Here is a 15,578-nt window from a genome sequence, read left to right as displayed (position 1 = left end):
CCATGACTTTGATATTGGCCATGGTCCACTTGTCATAGTCCCCCCTCAAGTTCTTGGAGGGCCGTGAGGCCATCGCCGCGGGGCTGGGCGGACGGCCTTGTGCTCATTTGCCATCGCACGAATCCTACTTTTTCTCTCATTCATCAGATCAGAATCTAGGATATTATATTTCGTTATTTTTCTTATATATTTAAGGAATCTAGATATTTGAGAATTATGAGGACAATATCTTATTTCCTTATTTAATGGAGACAATATCTCTACCATTATTATTCTTCTAGATATTAGGAAATGAATAATGAGAGAGAATAAAAGACAATATCTAATTTCATTATTTAATGGAGAAAGAATATGTCAACCATTATTATTCTCTCTCTTATTTAATTAGTTGCCTGATTTCTTTTCCACAAATCTAGCAACTAATTAAAGAGAGAATATGTTGGTGATATACCGGGTTGATATCAGACACGAACAGTCGCTCGACACCAGGGGTTGTTGATTATTCACTTTATCATAATAACTGTGCAGAAAAATAATTAATTACGCTATCTTAAGCTAATCAATTTAATGGTTAAAACAAGATCTAGTTTTGTTTAATTAATTTAACCATAAGAACATATGTGTCAAGCAACCAATATAATGAGACGAATTATAGAAAATTTACGGGTTTCTCCTTAAGCTTTTTGAATCGGGATCTCCTAGAGCTCATCGTCTTCTTCTCGTCTCGTCTCACCCTTCCAGTGTCGTCTTCTACGATCAGCCCTCCGGCATTGATGAGTGCGTATTTTACGTACGAATCCGCTCTCATTAGACTAGGATTTAGCGCGTTCTCGAGTGTTTTTGATGGTTTTAGTGTGTTTATAGAGAATTTCAGGTCAACATGGATGAAAAGCAGCTGTCGGGTCACATATCGATGGAACGGAGGTAAAAACGATGAATTTGGAGTCAAAATGAAGAAAAGGAAGATTTGGAGGCTTGTGCGCAAGACCTCGCGGCGCGACCTCAGAAATCAACAGACCTCGCGCCGCGACGTCAAGGTCTCGCGCCGCGACCCCCGGATTTTCACGGACACAAAAAGTTCCAGGAGGTTCTCGCGGTGCGCCTCGCGGTGATCTCGCGCCGCGACGATACGAAGAAGGAAGCCTCGAGCCGCGAGGATGGTTGGCGCGCCGCGAGACGACGAATCCTGACGAAAATAAAGTCGAATTTTGACTTAATCCTAGCCGTTGGATCGTTTTTTAAGGCCCAGATCAGTACAAAATTGTACTTCGACCTAAACCACTATAAAACACAACTCAGCCTCTTTTTTTAGGTTACGCTTTATTTTATTATTGTTTTGGAGAGCTTTTGCAACGGAGAGAAAGCTTATCAACGGAATTGACAAAATCCGATCAGCCGGAACTCCATTAATAGTTTTTCTTCTTCCCTCTATTTATTTTCTATTCTTAATTCTGTATTGTGTCTTGAATTCCTTTCTCGTTATAATCATGAGCTCTCTTTTTCATTCTATGCTAGTTTTATTGCTTTTAATCACTCTCATTGCTTTGATCATGGTCTTGAACACCGTTAGAGGCTAAGTCTTTAGCGGGGTTGCGATGTAGCCGGATTAAATTGGGTTAGGGGGTTTCGTTAGGGTGAAATAATGCTGTGGTTTGCTCAATTATTCATGCTTGTGTGGATGTGTTCTTAATGCGTTCTTTAGATTGGCCATCTTTAGGATTGTTTTTAGGAGTTTTCGATCACTCGAGAGAGGGCGAAAACTCATGCTCATAATCCTTGCTTCATTTTGTTCTTAGGTTGCTAGACGGCTTAAGCTTAATGTAATCGTTTGAATTCTCGTGTTTGTTGCTCGTGGTTGTTTTAATAGGATTAGAGGCCGAGAGGATATATAATCCGTCAATTGCGTAGGTTGCTAGATCACTCGAGAGAGGCTAGTAATATGTTAGGGAGAATGAGATTAGCGTGAGTAGATTAAGTCTAGTTGTTGGAACCCGAAACCCCCGAGCCTTAGTTTTCCGGTGAAGTCGTGACCCCCCATTTTCTCTTATTTGAAGTTTCGTGTTAAATTTCCGTTGTTTTCAGTTATTTTTATTATAGTTTATTCTTGCACTTCCCACCTCAATACAGTGAAATCAATTTGCTTTAGGTTGTTTAGCGTCGCTAGAGTAACTAGTCCCTGTGGGATCGATATCCGTTACTTACGTAACACTATTACTTTTGCGATACGTCCGCTTGCGTGCTAGTTATAAAAATATCGCAACAAGTTTTTGGCGCCGTTGCCGGGGACTTTTTACAATAGCGTCGAAAAACAATCTTATTTGCCATTTGATTTCGTTACGAGTTTCCTAACTTTGCGTGTCATTTTCTTTGTTTTGAAGGTGCATGCGGAGTGAGGGAACATCAAACCTCGTTCCGCTAAATCTTGAAATCGAAAAGTTTTGCAAGACGAACAGAAAGCAAGCAAAGGAACGAGCAATGGGAGATAGAGCGAACGAGGAGCCAAAGACCCTATTCCAATATGGGTTACCACCAGCCGACGCAGCGCAATCGGCAATCGCTCTCCCGGCTCTTGCGGGTAACCAGAATTTCGAGATCAAGACCGGCATCATTCACATGGTCCAAGCGAATCAATTCGCTGGATCACCTGCCGAAGACCCGCAAGACCATCTGACGAACTTCGTCGAGATCGCAAACACGTTCAAGCTCCACAACGTGTCCGACGAAGCCATCCGCCTCCGCCTCTTCCCGTTTTCACTACGGGATCGAGCCAAGACGTGGCTCAACTCCCTCCCGCCGGGTTCCATCACATCGTGGGCCGACTTGCGCATCAAATTCATCTCAAAGTTCTTTCCGTTCGAGAAGATGCACAAGAGACGCAACGAGATCCATTCGTTCGCCCAATACGACGGGGAGTCACTGTTTGAAGCATGGGGCCGCTTCAAGGAGCTAGAGAGGAGGTGTCCCAACCATGGCATTCAAGGGTGGATGATGGTGCAGATTTTCTATGGCGGCCTCTCACCATCGTCGCGCACCCTAGTCAACACGGCCGCTGGAGGGTCGTTCTTTCAGAAGACAGAGGAGGAAGCTCACAGCATCCTCGAGGAGCTGGCCTACAACAACGATCAATGCCCGTCCGAGCGGCGCATTTTGAAGAATATGCCAGTTACTCCCGAGATGGAGCTGATGAAGGCACTGGCAGCACAGGTGGCGGATCTTACAAAATCAGTTCAGGGACAGAAGGCCTCCGTTCAAGCCGTGCACACCCCTGAAGTCTGTTTCTGGTGCAACGGGCAGCACAATAGCGACGAGTGCGTGTATGGGGACAACGGCCAACAAGCCAACTTCATCAACAACAGGCCGCCCCAAAACAACTACAATCAAGGCCCAAGGAACAACTACCAAAATGGGGGATGGAGAGGCCCCCAAAACAACATGCCTATGCAACCCGCGCCTCAAGCCCAGCCTCGTCCACAACAGAATCAGCCCCGACCACCGCCGTACCAGCCTCCTCCATTTCGGGCGTACAAGGGCGAGACCAACCTAGAGGAGCTCATCGCCAACTTGGCCACGTCAACGACCGCCTTCATAAACTCCACCACCGAGTTTATGCACGAAACGAAGACGTCTCTCTCGAACCAATCGGCGCAGATCCGAAATCTTGAGACGCAAATGGGGCAACTGTCGACCGCGGTGAACTCACGACCTCAGGGAACGCTTCCGAGCAACACCGACATCAACCCCAGGTCACAGGTCAATGCCATCACACTCAGAAGCGGACAAGTGATTGACAACTCCGGCAAGAAGAAAGAAAATGTGGAGAAAGACGAGTCTCCCGTGCCGCTGCCCCAAGCCACGCCACCGCCGGCGAGCGCTCCAACCCCAACAAGCACGCCAAAGCTGCCGTTTCCTCAGAGGCAGAAAGAAGGGAAACTCGACCACCAATTCAGCAAGTTCCTCTAGGTATTTAAGCAACTTCAGATAAATATCCCGTTTGTTGACGCTCTTGAGCAGATGCCGACATACGCCAAGTTCCTGAAGGACATCCTCTCGAAAAAGAGGAAAATAGAGGACTGCAGCACGATCACCCTCACCGAAGAGTGCTCCGCCATCATTCAGAGGAAGTTGCCGGTGAAGATGAAGGATCCAGGGAGTTTCACCGTACCGTGTGCCATCGGGAACACCTTCTTCGAGCGAGCGCTATGCGACCTGGGAGCGAGCATCAACTTGATGCCATACTCCATCTTCAAGAAGCTCGGCATCGGAGAGGTGAGACCGACCCGAATCACGCTCCAAATGGCGGACAGGTCCATCGTATACCCGCGGGGAGCGATCGAGGATCTCTTGGTCAAAGTCGACAAGTTCATCTTCCCCGCCGACTTCGTGGTGCTCGACATGGAGGAAGACCGCGACGTCCCAATCATCCTAGGGCGGCCATTCCTCGCCACCGGAGGAGCTCTCATCGACGTTCAGAAAGGAGATCTAAAATTGAGGGTGCAAGATGAAGAGGTGGTATTCAACGTGTTCAACGCCATAAAATACCCGAGGGCGAGTGACGATGTCTTCCGGATCGACATATGTAATTCCATCATCACCGACTTCTCTCACCGATCTGAGGACCCGCTCGAGGTAAGTTTGCTAAACTCTATCGATTTCACTAACGAGTTTGATGAATGTGAAGCTTTAGAGCACGTGGAGAACATGAACGCAGCCATGCCATACCGACGTAACTCGATCGAGAGTTTGGGGGAGAGCCAACCTCGAGTGCCCCCGTCCATTCAACAGCCCCCAAAAACTCGAGTTAAAAGAATTGCCGGCACATCTCCGCTACGCATATTTAGGAGCAGACTCGACCCTTCCGGTGATCATCTCGAATCACCTCACCAAGGGAGAAGAAGAAAGGCTGCTCGTGGCGCTACGCAAGCACAAGAGAGCGATCGGGTGGACACTCTCGGACATCAAAGGGATCAGCCCCTCCTATTGCGTTCACCGCATACTCTTGGAGGACGGGCATCGACCCTCGGTAGAGCACCAAAGACGCCTCAATCCGGCGATGAAAGAGGTCGTCAGGAAAGAGATCCTGAAGTGGCTCGATGTCGGGGTCATTTACCCGATCTCCGACAGCGCATGGGTAAGTCCGGTGCAATGCGTTCCGAAGAAAGGCGGAATGACGGTGGTGAGAAACGACAACAACGAGCTCATTTCCACTCGGACGGTGACCGGGTACAGAATCTGCATGGACTACCGCAAGCTCAACAACGCCACGCGCAAAGACCACTTCCCACTTCCCTTCATCGATCAGATGCTCGACCGTCTCGCAGGGCACAGGTATTATTGTTTTCTTGATGGTTATTCAGGTTATAACCAGATCACGATCGCACCAGAGGATCAGGAGAAGACCACCTTTTCATGCCCTTATGGCACTTTCGCCTTCAAGCGAATGCCGTTTGGGCTATGTAACGCACCAGCCACGTTCCAACGATGCATGATGGCCATCTTCTCCGACATGGTGGAGAAAACAATTGAGGTTTTTATGGACGATTTTTCCGTTTTTGGCCCTACATTTGATCAATGTTTGGAGAATTTGTCTCAGGTGCTTAACAGGTGTGAAGAAACGAATCTCGTGCTCAACTGGGAGAAGTGCCATTTCATGGTACAAGAAGGCATCGTGCTAGGTCACAGGGTCTCGAAGGACGGGTTAGAGGTGGACCGGGCGAAAATTTCCACAATCGAGAAGCTACCACCACCAACTTCGGTGAAGGGAGTGAGAAGTTTCCTGGGGCATGCCGGCTTCTATAGGCGCTTCATCAAACTTCTCCAAAATAACGAAGCCATTATGCGGACTCCTCGAGAAAGACACCAAGTTCTCCTTCTCCACCGAGTGCTTAGAGGCCTTCAACTCCCTCAAGCAGAGACTCAGCACCGCCCCGATCATCACCGCCCCGGACTGGAGTCTCCCGTTCGAGATCATGAGCGACGCCAGCGACCATGCGGTGGGTGCAGTCCTTGGGCAGCGTAAAGACAAGGCTTTCCACGCGATTTACTATGCGAGCCGGACTCTTAACGATGCCCAAGTGAACTACACGACGACGGAGAAGGAGCTTCTGGCGGTGGTGTTCGCATTCGACAAGTTCAGACCCTACATCATTGGCAATAAGGTGATCGTCTACACCGACCACGCGGCCATTAGATACCTCATGGAGAAGAAGGACGCCAAACCCCGCCTAATCCGTTGGGTCCTTCTCCTCCAAGAGTTCGACATCGAGGTCAAAGACAAGAAGGGCACAGAGAACCTCGTAGCTGATCACTTATCGAGATTGGAGACTCTCGAGCACGTTCCAGACAAGACGGCACTCATCAACGATGACTTCCCCGACGAAAAGCTTTTGGCCGTCCATCAAGCCGTCCTCCCATGGTATGCCGACATCGTAAATTACCTCGTAGGCAAGGTGGTGCCTACCGACCTCAAGACGTACCAGAAGCGCAAATTTCTTTCGGAGGTTCGGAGGTATTACTGGGAGGAGCCGATTCTCTATCGGCAGTGTGCAGACCTGATTGTGCGAAGGTGTGTCCCCGAGGATGAGATGGAGTCGGTTCTGCGACATTGCCATGGCCTCGAATGCGGAGGTCACTTCGGTCCGAACCGCACGGCAGCGAAAGTCCTTCAAAGCGGCTTCTATTGGCCAACGCTCTTCAAAGATAGCCGAGACTTCATCATTGCTTGTGACCGGTGCCAACGAACGGGTAATATTTCTAACCGAAATGAGATGCCACTCACTAACATTTTGGAAATAGAACCGTTCGACGTTTGGGGAATAGATTTCATGGGCCCGTTTCCGTCGTCCTACGGAAACAAGTACATTCTCCTGGCGGTGGATTACGTATCCAAGTGGGTCGAGGCCAAAGCTACACCGACGAGCGATAGCAAGGTGGTCCTGAAATTCTTGAAGAGCATTTTCACTCGATTCGGCACGCCACGAGCCATTATTAGCGACGGAGGTGCACACTTCTGCAATCGGCAATTCGACGCACTCCTTGCCAAATATAGCGTCAATCACCGGAGAACGTTGGCGTATCATCCCCAAGCCAATGGTCAAGCGGAGGTCTCTAATCGGGAAATCAAGCAAATCTTGGAGAAGACGGTGGGAGCCTCACTCAAGGATTGGTCGGCCAAGCTCGAAGACGCTCTCTGGGCCTACCGCACGGCCTTCAAGACCCCCATTGGTATGTCTCCGTACCACCTCATCTATGGGAAAGCGTGCCACTTGCCGGTCGAACTCGAGCACAAGGCATTATGGGCAATGAAGAAACTTAATTTCGACTACAAGGCCTCGGGACAGCAACGATTGCTCCAACTGAATGCACTCGACGAGCTCCGTCGTGAAGCATACGAAAACGCCAAGATCTACAAGGAGAAGACTAAGGCATGGCACGACAAGCACATCGTCCGTAAAGAGCTAAACCCAGGTCAACAAGTACTCCTTTACAACTCGAGACTGAAGCTCTTTTCGGGAAAACTGAAGTCGAGGTGGTCAGGGCCGTTCGAGATCGTCAGCGTATACCCGCACGGGTGGGTAGAGTTAAAGAATCAGAAAGGCGAACAATTCAAAGTCACCGGTCACAGGGTGAAACCATACTTTGGAGGTGTGTTCGAAAGCGAGAAAGCAGTGACCTTCATCACAACCATTCCATGACCATACGATATCCCGTCAAGCTATTGACGTAAACTAAAGCGCTTCTCGGGAGGCAACCCGTGTTCTCTTTCGTTGCATTTTGTTTTGATTGATTGTTTTTCGTAGTTAATTGTGTTTAGGTTGTTTTCACGTGTTTTATGATTCTAATTCTCAGAATATGAAAAAAAAAAAAAAAAAAAAAAAAAAATCATCGCGCCACGAGGACACCGCGACAGAGACCGCGAGGAGAACCTGTGAAGAATCGGGTTGCACGAAATTGGGCTCCTCGCGGCGCGAGGATCCGGGTCGCGCCGCGAGAACGGGTCAACCCGCGCAGGTAAGTCCCTTTTAAACTCCACATTTCGCCTTTTCCAACCCTAAAACTCCATTTTCCCGCTTTTCTCTCTTTTCTCTCTCGTTTTTCTCCGAAAATTTCACCTCCCTAACACTCTTTTCTTCACTAAATCCACTATAATCGTGTGCAATCTCTTATTGGTGTGAGGAATTGGGTTGATTTTATTTGTTCTTCATCATTGTCTCAACATGAACAAGGTAAATTCTCTTGTTCTCCTTTTTCTCCGAATTTATATGCTCTATGATGATTTAAATGTTTGTTTGGAGTTCAATAGCGTGTTGTTGTGATCAAAACAACGTGGGTGTGTTCATGTGTGTTCAAGAATCATGATTTCCTTTGAAAATTTGGCACACCCACCACGTGTTCGATAAAAGGCCCGAGAGAGATGGGGTTTGTAAATGTCGGGTTTTGAAAGAAAATGAGCGATAAAAAGAGTTGTTTTGAGTATGGGTCATAAGATTATATGCATAATGACAAGTTTGGGGGGGGGGGGGGTTTAACTCAAACACGACACGGCTATGTGCGAACCGATATTTTACTCATTACGTGTGTGTTTGTGTGTTCTTTTTTGTAGGCGGTGTACTCCTCCCGGAAAACTTCGAAGCGCACCCGCGACGTTCCCCCCGCGCTTCCTCGCCCCGCAGGCCTCATCGAAGGCGCTCCCAAGACGTGGGACTTGATTGCCAATGTGGGTTTCATACCCGAAAAGCGACTCGAAGTGGATGGACGATGTGGAAACATGCTCCGGCAAATCCAGAGCCGAAAATGGGAGAAGTTGGCGAATATCGAGACGCGAGCGGCAACGCGGCTCGTTCGAGAATTTTACGCTAACCTCTCGATGACAACCAATAACATCGTGAAGGTCCGAGGAAAGAATGTGGACATATCGCCGGCAGCGATCAACAAATTCCTCGGAGCGCTCGTACCGGCGGAAGATGACTACTCCCCGATGCTATTGGAGCCAAAGTGGGACCCGTGGAAAAACACACTTGCGCGGCCGGGTGCGAAATACGCTCGCAAGAAGTCCATTCGACTTCAGTGGGAGCCGGAGTCCCTCTCGATCACCGCGCTCAACCGATATGCCAAGGCGTGGCAATACTTTATAAGCGCTACCATCCAACCGAATGCACGGCCGCACCAAGTGAATATGGAGCGCTTGGCCTTGCTCGATTGCATCGCACATAACCGACCAATCAACATCGGCAAGGTCATCCATGACCGCTTGGTGTTTTGTGCGAGCCGAACCACGAGCGTACTCCTTGGTCACGGTGGCCTCATCACCGCCATGTGCATGAAAGCGGGAGCCAAACTCACAGCCACCGAAGACTTACAACCTCTCGGGAAGGCGATCGTGGCCGACTACATCCTCGGTCTCGACCAATGGCATCACGGCGAAGCTCACCCGAGCGGAAGTGGGTTCATCAATATTCCCGAGCGCATAGTGGAGTTGGGATCCGATTACGACAGCGATTGTGATCATGATGAGGAACCTCCGCATCAAGACCAAGAGGGGCAAGGCAACGCACAAGGAGATAGAGGCGAGTCGTCTCAGGGTCGCCAAGGGTCATATGAGGAGATGATAACGATGATGACACGCCTCGACACTCATGTATCGGACCTCAGGCGCGACTATCATAACCTCGACCACAATTACGAGGGCCTTCGTTGAGACTACCAAAGTCTTGATCAAAACTACGAAAGTCTCCGATATGAGGTCCAAAGTCTCCGCCACGATGTGCAAGCCGTCGGAGCCGGGCACAATGCAATCGGAGGGTTCCTCAACGAGTTCGGCCAACGGAGTGTCAACTACGCCGGGTTTCAACGCGATGTGTACGACACGTGGACGGCTCGCCAAGCCTTTATGCCACCACCCGACGCGCCAGCCGAGTCCAGCCCCGACATGCCGATGTACCCGGCGTTTCCCCCGGAATTCATGACTCCGTACGCTCAAATTCCGCCGTGGTACCCGTACACTTATCCACAACCACCGCCGGAAGGCGGAGACGAGTAGGGGCGTTCTGCCACCCCCGCGAGGTAAGCTTCTATTCTCCCTATATATATGACGATCGACATTGGGGACCATGTCTGCTTTTAAGTTTGGGGGGGTGTTTTCTTGCTTTGCGGGGGTATCATTTGTACATATTAGGGCTGTATTAGGTAGAACTTGGTGTGTTTGAGTGCGTACATCAACATTGATATGTGCTCGTTTATGAAATCGTTGTCCTAAGCATTAGACCAAGAGTACCCACGAACTACTATGTGTGAAAGAAAGCTTGAGTTTGCAATACCATGTTCGACCCGAATTTTGCATGTCTCGGAACTTAGGAGCCCTTAGGAAAGACCCCACCAATTGCTTGAAAAGGAACCCGACAACGCACTAGAACTTACTCCAATCCTTGGTCGAGGCGAAATTGAGTATAATCCGATCTTGTCGAGATGACGTAGGCATTAGGATAAGCCATTCGAGCAAAAAAAAAAGCCGACCCGGAACATCTTTATCCTTTTAGAACCCGATTACTAAAGGCCAAACACTATTCCATTCTCATGAAAGTCAGAAAAAGCCTAGCCGATGTTTCAAAAAAAAAAAAAAAAAAACAAAAAAACAAAAACAAAAACAAAAACAAAAACCCCATCGATCTTTGCGACTCTTGAGTGTATATTTGAGCTTCAGGTTTGTATATTTGGGTTGGTTAGTCCCTTTTTGTTCGGTGAATTAACTTTCCACCGCGTCACCGCGTCAGTGTCCATTTATTTGCTTTACCTTGTGTTATAAAATAAAAATAAAAATAAAAAAATAAAAAAATTGTGGTACTGTGTTTTCTTTTGTCGGCGCGGTTCAGTAAAAAAAAAAAAAAAAAAAAAAGAAAAGAAAAGAAAAAAAAGAAAAAAGAAAAGGGAAAGACTAATCAAATCAGATAAGCTTGAGGGTGCATAATTACAAGTGTTGGGGGTGAAACACGGGAGATAAAGACTTGAGAGAGAGTAAAACGTTCTAAAAAGATGAAATCCTATGTCAAGAACGTGGGTAGTGAGTGAGAAAAATATTTGAGGGTTGTGTGCTCATAATTTTTGTGGCGAGGTAAAGAGTCGCGAAGGTTGATGTTTAGTCACAAAATTTTGTATCCATATCTCACCTTTGACCTTACCCGTGATGATACAAGCCTTAAAGCCCTACAGATCGACTCGAGATGAGGATTATACATTAGTGGAGACCAAAGGTAGGAGTGAGCATATGATTGCGTTGATCGAGCCAAACTGTTATATCCTCGAATTTTGGGTGATTTTGAAAGCAAGAGGGCGGGTAAAGAATTTGGAGCCGAAAGTACACGAGATGGGTAAGCATTGTATAACGGTCGCGGTAAAGCTACTTGTATGATTTCTTTTGTATTTAGTAGTCAGCGTGAATGTTAAAATCGTGAATATCCTAGTCAATGATAGGCGATGGACGATAGTGGAGATGAGTACATGTTGATTACGTATTTCAAACACCAGAAGTTCTTAGAAGGGTTGTTAGGTCTATTTCTCTTGTTGGGTGTGTGTTCGTTTTTTTTTTTTTTTGCTTGAGGACAAGCAATGTTCAAGTTTGGGGGAGTTTGATGAGTGCGTATTTTACGTACGAATCCGCTCTCATTAGACTAGGATTTAGCGCGTTCTCGAGTGTTTTTGATGGTTTTAGTGTGTTTATAGAGAATTTCAGGTCAACATGGATGAAAAGCAGCTGTCGGGTCACATATCGATGGAACGGAGGTAAAAACGATGAATTTGGAGTCAAAATGAAGAAAAGGAAGATTTGGAGGCTTGTGCGCAAGACCTCGCGGCGCGACCTCAGAAATCAACAGACCTCGCGCCGCGACGTCAAGGTCTCGCGCCGCGACCCCCGGATTTTCATGGACACAAAAAGTTCCAGGAGGTTCTCGCGGTGCGCCTCGCGGTGATCTCGCGCCGCGACGATACGAAGAAGGAAGCCTCGCGCCGCGAGGATGGTTGGCGCGCCGCGAGACGACGAATCCTGACGAAAATAAAGTCGAATTTTGACTTAATCCTAGCCGTTGGATCGTTTTTTAAGGCCCAGATCAGTCCAAAATTGTACTTCGACCTAAACCACTATAAAACACAACTCAGCCTCTTTTTTTAGGTTACGCTTTATTTTATTATTGTTTTGGAGAGCTTTTGCAACGGAGAGAAAGCTTATCAACGGAATTGACAAAATCCGATCAGCCGGAACTCCATTAATAGTTTTTCTTCTTCCCTCTATTTATTTTCTATTCTTAATTCTGTATTGTGTCTTGAATTCCTTTCTCGTTATAATCATGAGCTCTCTTTTTCATTCTATGCTAGTTTTATTGCTTTTAATCACTCTCATTGCTTTGATCATGGTCTTGAACACCGTTAGAGGCTAAGTCTTTAGCGGGGTTGCGATGTAGCCGGATTAAATTGGGTTAGGGGGTTTCGTTAGGGTGAAATAATGCTGTGGTTTGCTCAATTATTCATGCTTGTGTGGATGTGTTCTTAATGCGTTCTTTAGATTGGCCATCTTTAGGATTGTTTTTAGGAGTTTTCGATCACTCGAGAGAGGGCGAAAACTCATGCTCATAATCCTTGCTTCATTTTGTTCTTAGGTTGCTAGACGGCTTAAGCTTAATGTAATCGTTTGAATTCTCGTGTTTGTTGCTCGTGGTTGTTTTAATAGGATTAGAGGCCGAGAGGATATATAATCCGTCAATTGCGTAGGTTGCTAGATCACTCGAGAGAGGCTAGTAATATGTTAGGGAGAATGAGATTAGCGTGAGTAGAGTAAGTCGAGTTGTTGGAACCCGAAACCCCCGAGCCTTAGTTTTCCGGTGAAGTCGTGACCCCCCATTTTCTCTTATTTGAAGTTTCGTGTTAAATTTCCGTTGTTTTCAGTTATTTTTATTATAGTTTATTCTTGCACTTCCCACCTCAATACAGTGAAATCAATTTGCTTTAGGTTGTTTAGCGTCGCTAGAGTAACTAGTCCCTGTGGGATCGATATCCGTTACTTACGTAACACTATTACTTTTGCGATACGTCCGCTTGCGTGCTAGTTATAAAAATATCGCAACAGGCATGTCTCTGAAACTCTAGAGATCTCTTTTGTTTCGCCTTGAGGACACCTTAGTCTTCCGAAACGTAATCTTCTGACGAACAAGAATACAGTGTAGGCACACTCTAAATCTCACTACGACTCTGTTTTATTATTTTGGATCGTACCGTGTTTATGAGAATGGAATCACGAAATTCCGAGGGAGAGGGAGAGAGAAAGAAGTTCGTCCACACTAGGTATGATGGGCAAAATTTTTGCCTCTGCAAAAGTGTATATCTTGCTTCCTCCCCTATTTATGGTAGTAGAAATGAGATATTCTAGTAAGATCCTAGAGATATTTAACTCTCCTTTATTATTTCCTATTTTGTAGTTAACACTAGAACAAATATAGGCATCGGGTGCGATGAAAGTCGCACCAAATGCCCAAAATGTCGCACCCGAAAGTTCTTCGGGTGCGACTTTTGGTGCGACAAAGTCACACCCGAAAGTTCATTGCTAAAGGCTTCGGGTGCAACTTGTCGCACCCAAAAGTGTCACTATTAGGTGCGACACTTTTCAGTGCGACTTGTCAAACCCAAAGTCGCACCTATTTTGCTTTAAAAAACTTAAAAAATAAAGGGTGTTTGAGTGTTCGGTGCGACATGTCGCACCGGATAACTTGGCAGGAAGGCTATTTGGTGCGACATGTCGCACCTAATTTGTAATTTTAATTAAAAAATAATAATTTACAAATTTATATATTAAATATCTAAATTAGAATTCTTATATAATTAATTAATAAATAAATTTTAATTTACAAAATTCTAAATTAGAAATAAGATTCTGATAATATAATTCTTATATAAACGTAAAAATACAGTCTAGTATTAGATATTAATATCTAAACGTTCAAATCCTTTTTTTTGTCTATACAATTTATCGATAGTTGAATTTCCTCCTCCGAATAGGCCGCTTCGGGATTCGCTGCATCCTCCTCGTGCTCGTTCGCCACTGCCTGTTTCGCTGCTGCCTGTTCCACCGCTTTCGCTAGGATGATCTCGCAGGAATTCCACAGAACTTGGTGTCTGCTAATCTGTGGTTCCACCTGGTTGCGGCGTAGGCTGAGGCTGGGGAGTCGTGGAGGACTGTTGGGACATCTGTGTGAGGAAGGCGATCTATTGCCGTATCTCCTGTAGCTCGGCTTGTTGGGCCTCCATCTGGGCTTGTTGGCTTGACAGTGCAGAATGCATCTCGCTAACCAATGGATCGGTCCGAGATGACGAACTTGACGAGCCTTCATCTAGCGCTCGAGCCATACCCAGAGATGACCTTAGGATTGAAGGCCCTAACCCGACTTCTCAAACTCGGCATGTCCTGAAAACTTCACGCATCGCGTACTCCTATGCCGATTCTTGGCTGATCAATTGGCCTTGCTCCTCTGCTTGTCGCATAATATCCGCGACTAAGGCGGTGACTTGATCCTTCACAAAAAAAACCACAAAAATTGTCAAATAAGAATGATAAGTAATTAAATATAGTAAATTAAACAAGTAACTTACAAATTACGACTTCGCAAAATGTCCGCCGTCCACGATCCCTTAGCGTCATGGTGTTTGTTGGACCATATAGCTGAAGCTGAGCCCATAGTCCCATCTTCGTTCCTCTGTAATTTTTCTACATCAAAATCAAACTACCGTATGTATTGCAAATTAATATTAAGCGACTTACGTTCTTGAAGCGATGACCCAAAAAACTTAGCGACCATTGTCTCACCTTTGTCTTCTTCTTCTTCGAATTTTCTCGGTTGCGAAGAGACTTTGCCTGCGAGACATAATTTCATTTAATTTGATAATATAAGAAATTAAAAAAAATTCAAATCATACCTTATGCTCTGGCATGTTGAACACCTCTATTGCCTTCAACCGAGCTTCTTTTTTATAGCCCTCGGGTGTTTCATTTCTGGCAAGATCCTTACTCCCGCAAAACGCATTGAAGAATAACTGCGAAAATCTCGACTTCAGGCCATGTCGCATCCTCTTGGCATCGCAAACGATAGCCATATCAATCTCATGACGAATTGGATCTACTGACAGTACCTGGCCAGTCACAAGATCACTGTACACGAATTGGTACTCGTTATGGATCGAACTCATCACAGCCGCCACACTCTGAGGGTCTACATGTTTCCAGTCAGGGAGGTCAATGGGAATAATGTTCTTGATCAGGTTTCCAACACGGTTTTGGAAAGTGTCGATCAATGGATTTTGCTTGTTGTATCTTATCGCATCTAAGTATGTTCGCACCAAGAGTCCCAGCTCCTGCTCTAGCAGACACGAGGCCAGTCGTTGGTCCCCGTTTCTTCTTCGGTCCCCCGGTGTCTGTGGGGGATCACAGTCTCCTCCTAACAATTCCTGGCCTCCACCCGCTACTGAAGAAGTGGTCATCCTGCAAAATGAAAAATATTAGTATTACTCATTAAATGTCAATATTACTCATTCATCGTCATCAA

General features: G+C 46.5%; 1 pseudogene; it reads left to right on the top strand.

The window, feature by feature from the left end:
• Positions 1-2,382: 2,382 nt before the first annotated feature.
• Positions 2,383-10,036, top strand: LOC149384766 (uncharacterized; annotated as a pseudogene).
• The last annotated feature ends 5,542 nt before the right edge of the window (positions 10,037-15,578 follow it).

Source organism: Urtica dioica, chromosome 9 (assembly GCF_054948205.1).
Source record: "Urtica dioica subsp. dioica isolate 48M chromosome 9, U.dioica_male_clone48M_v1_H2, whole genome shotgun sequence".
Taxonomy (NCBI): Eukaryota; Viridiplantae; Streptophyta; class Magnoliopsida; order Rosales; family Urticaceae; genus Urtica; species Urtica dioica.
The sequence above is the reverse complement of the archived record's forward strand: the minus strand, read 5'-3'. Positions and strand labels throughout refer to the sequence as shown.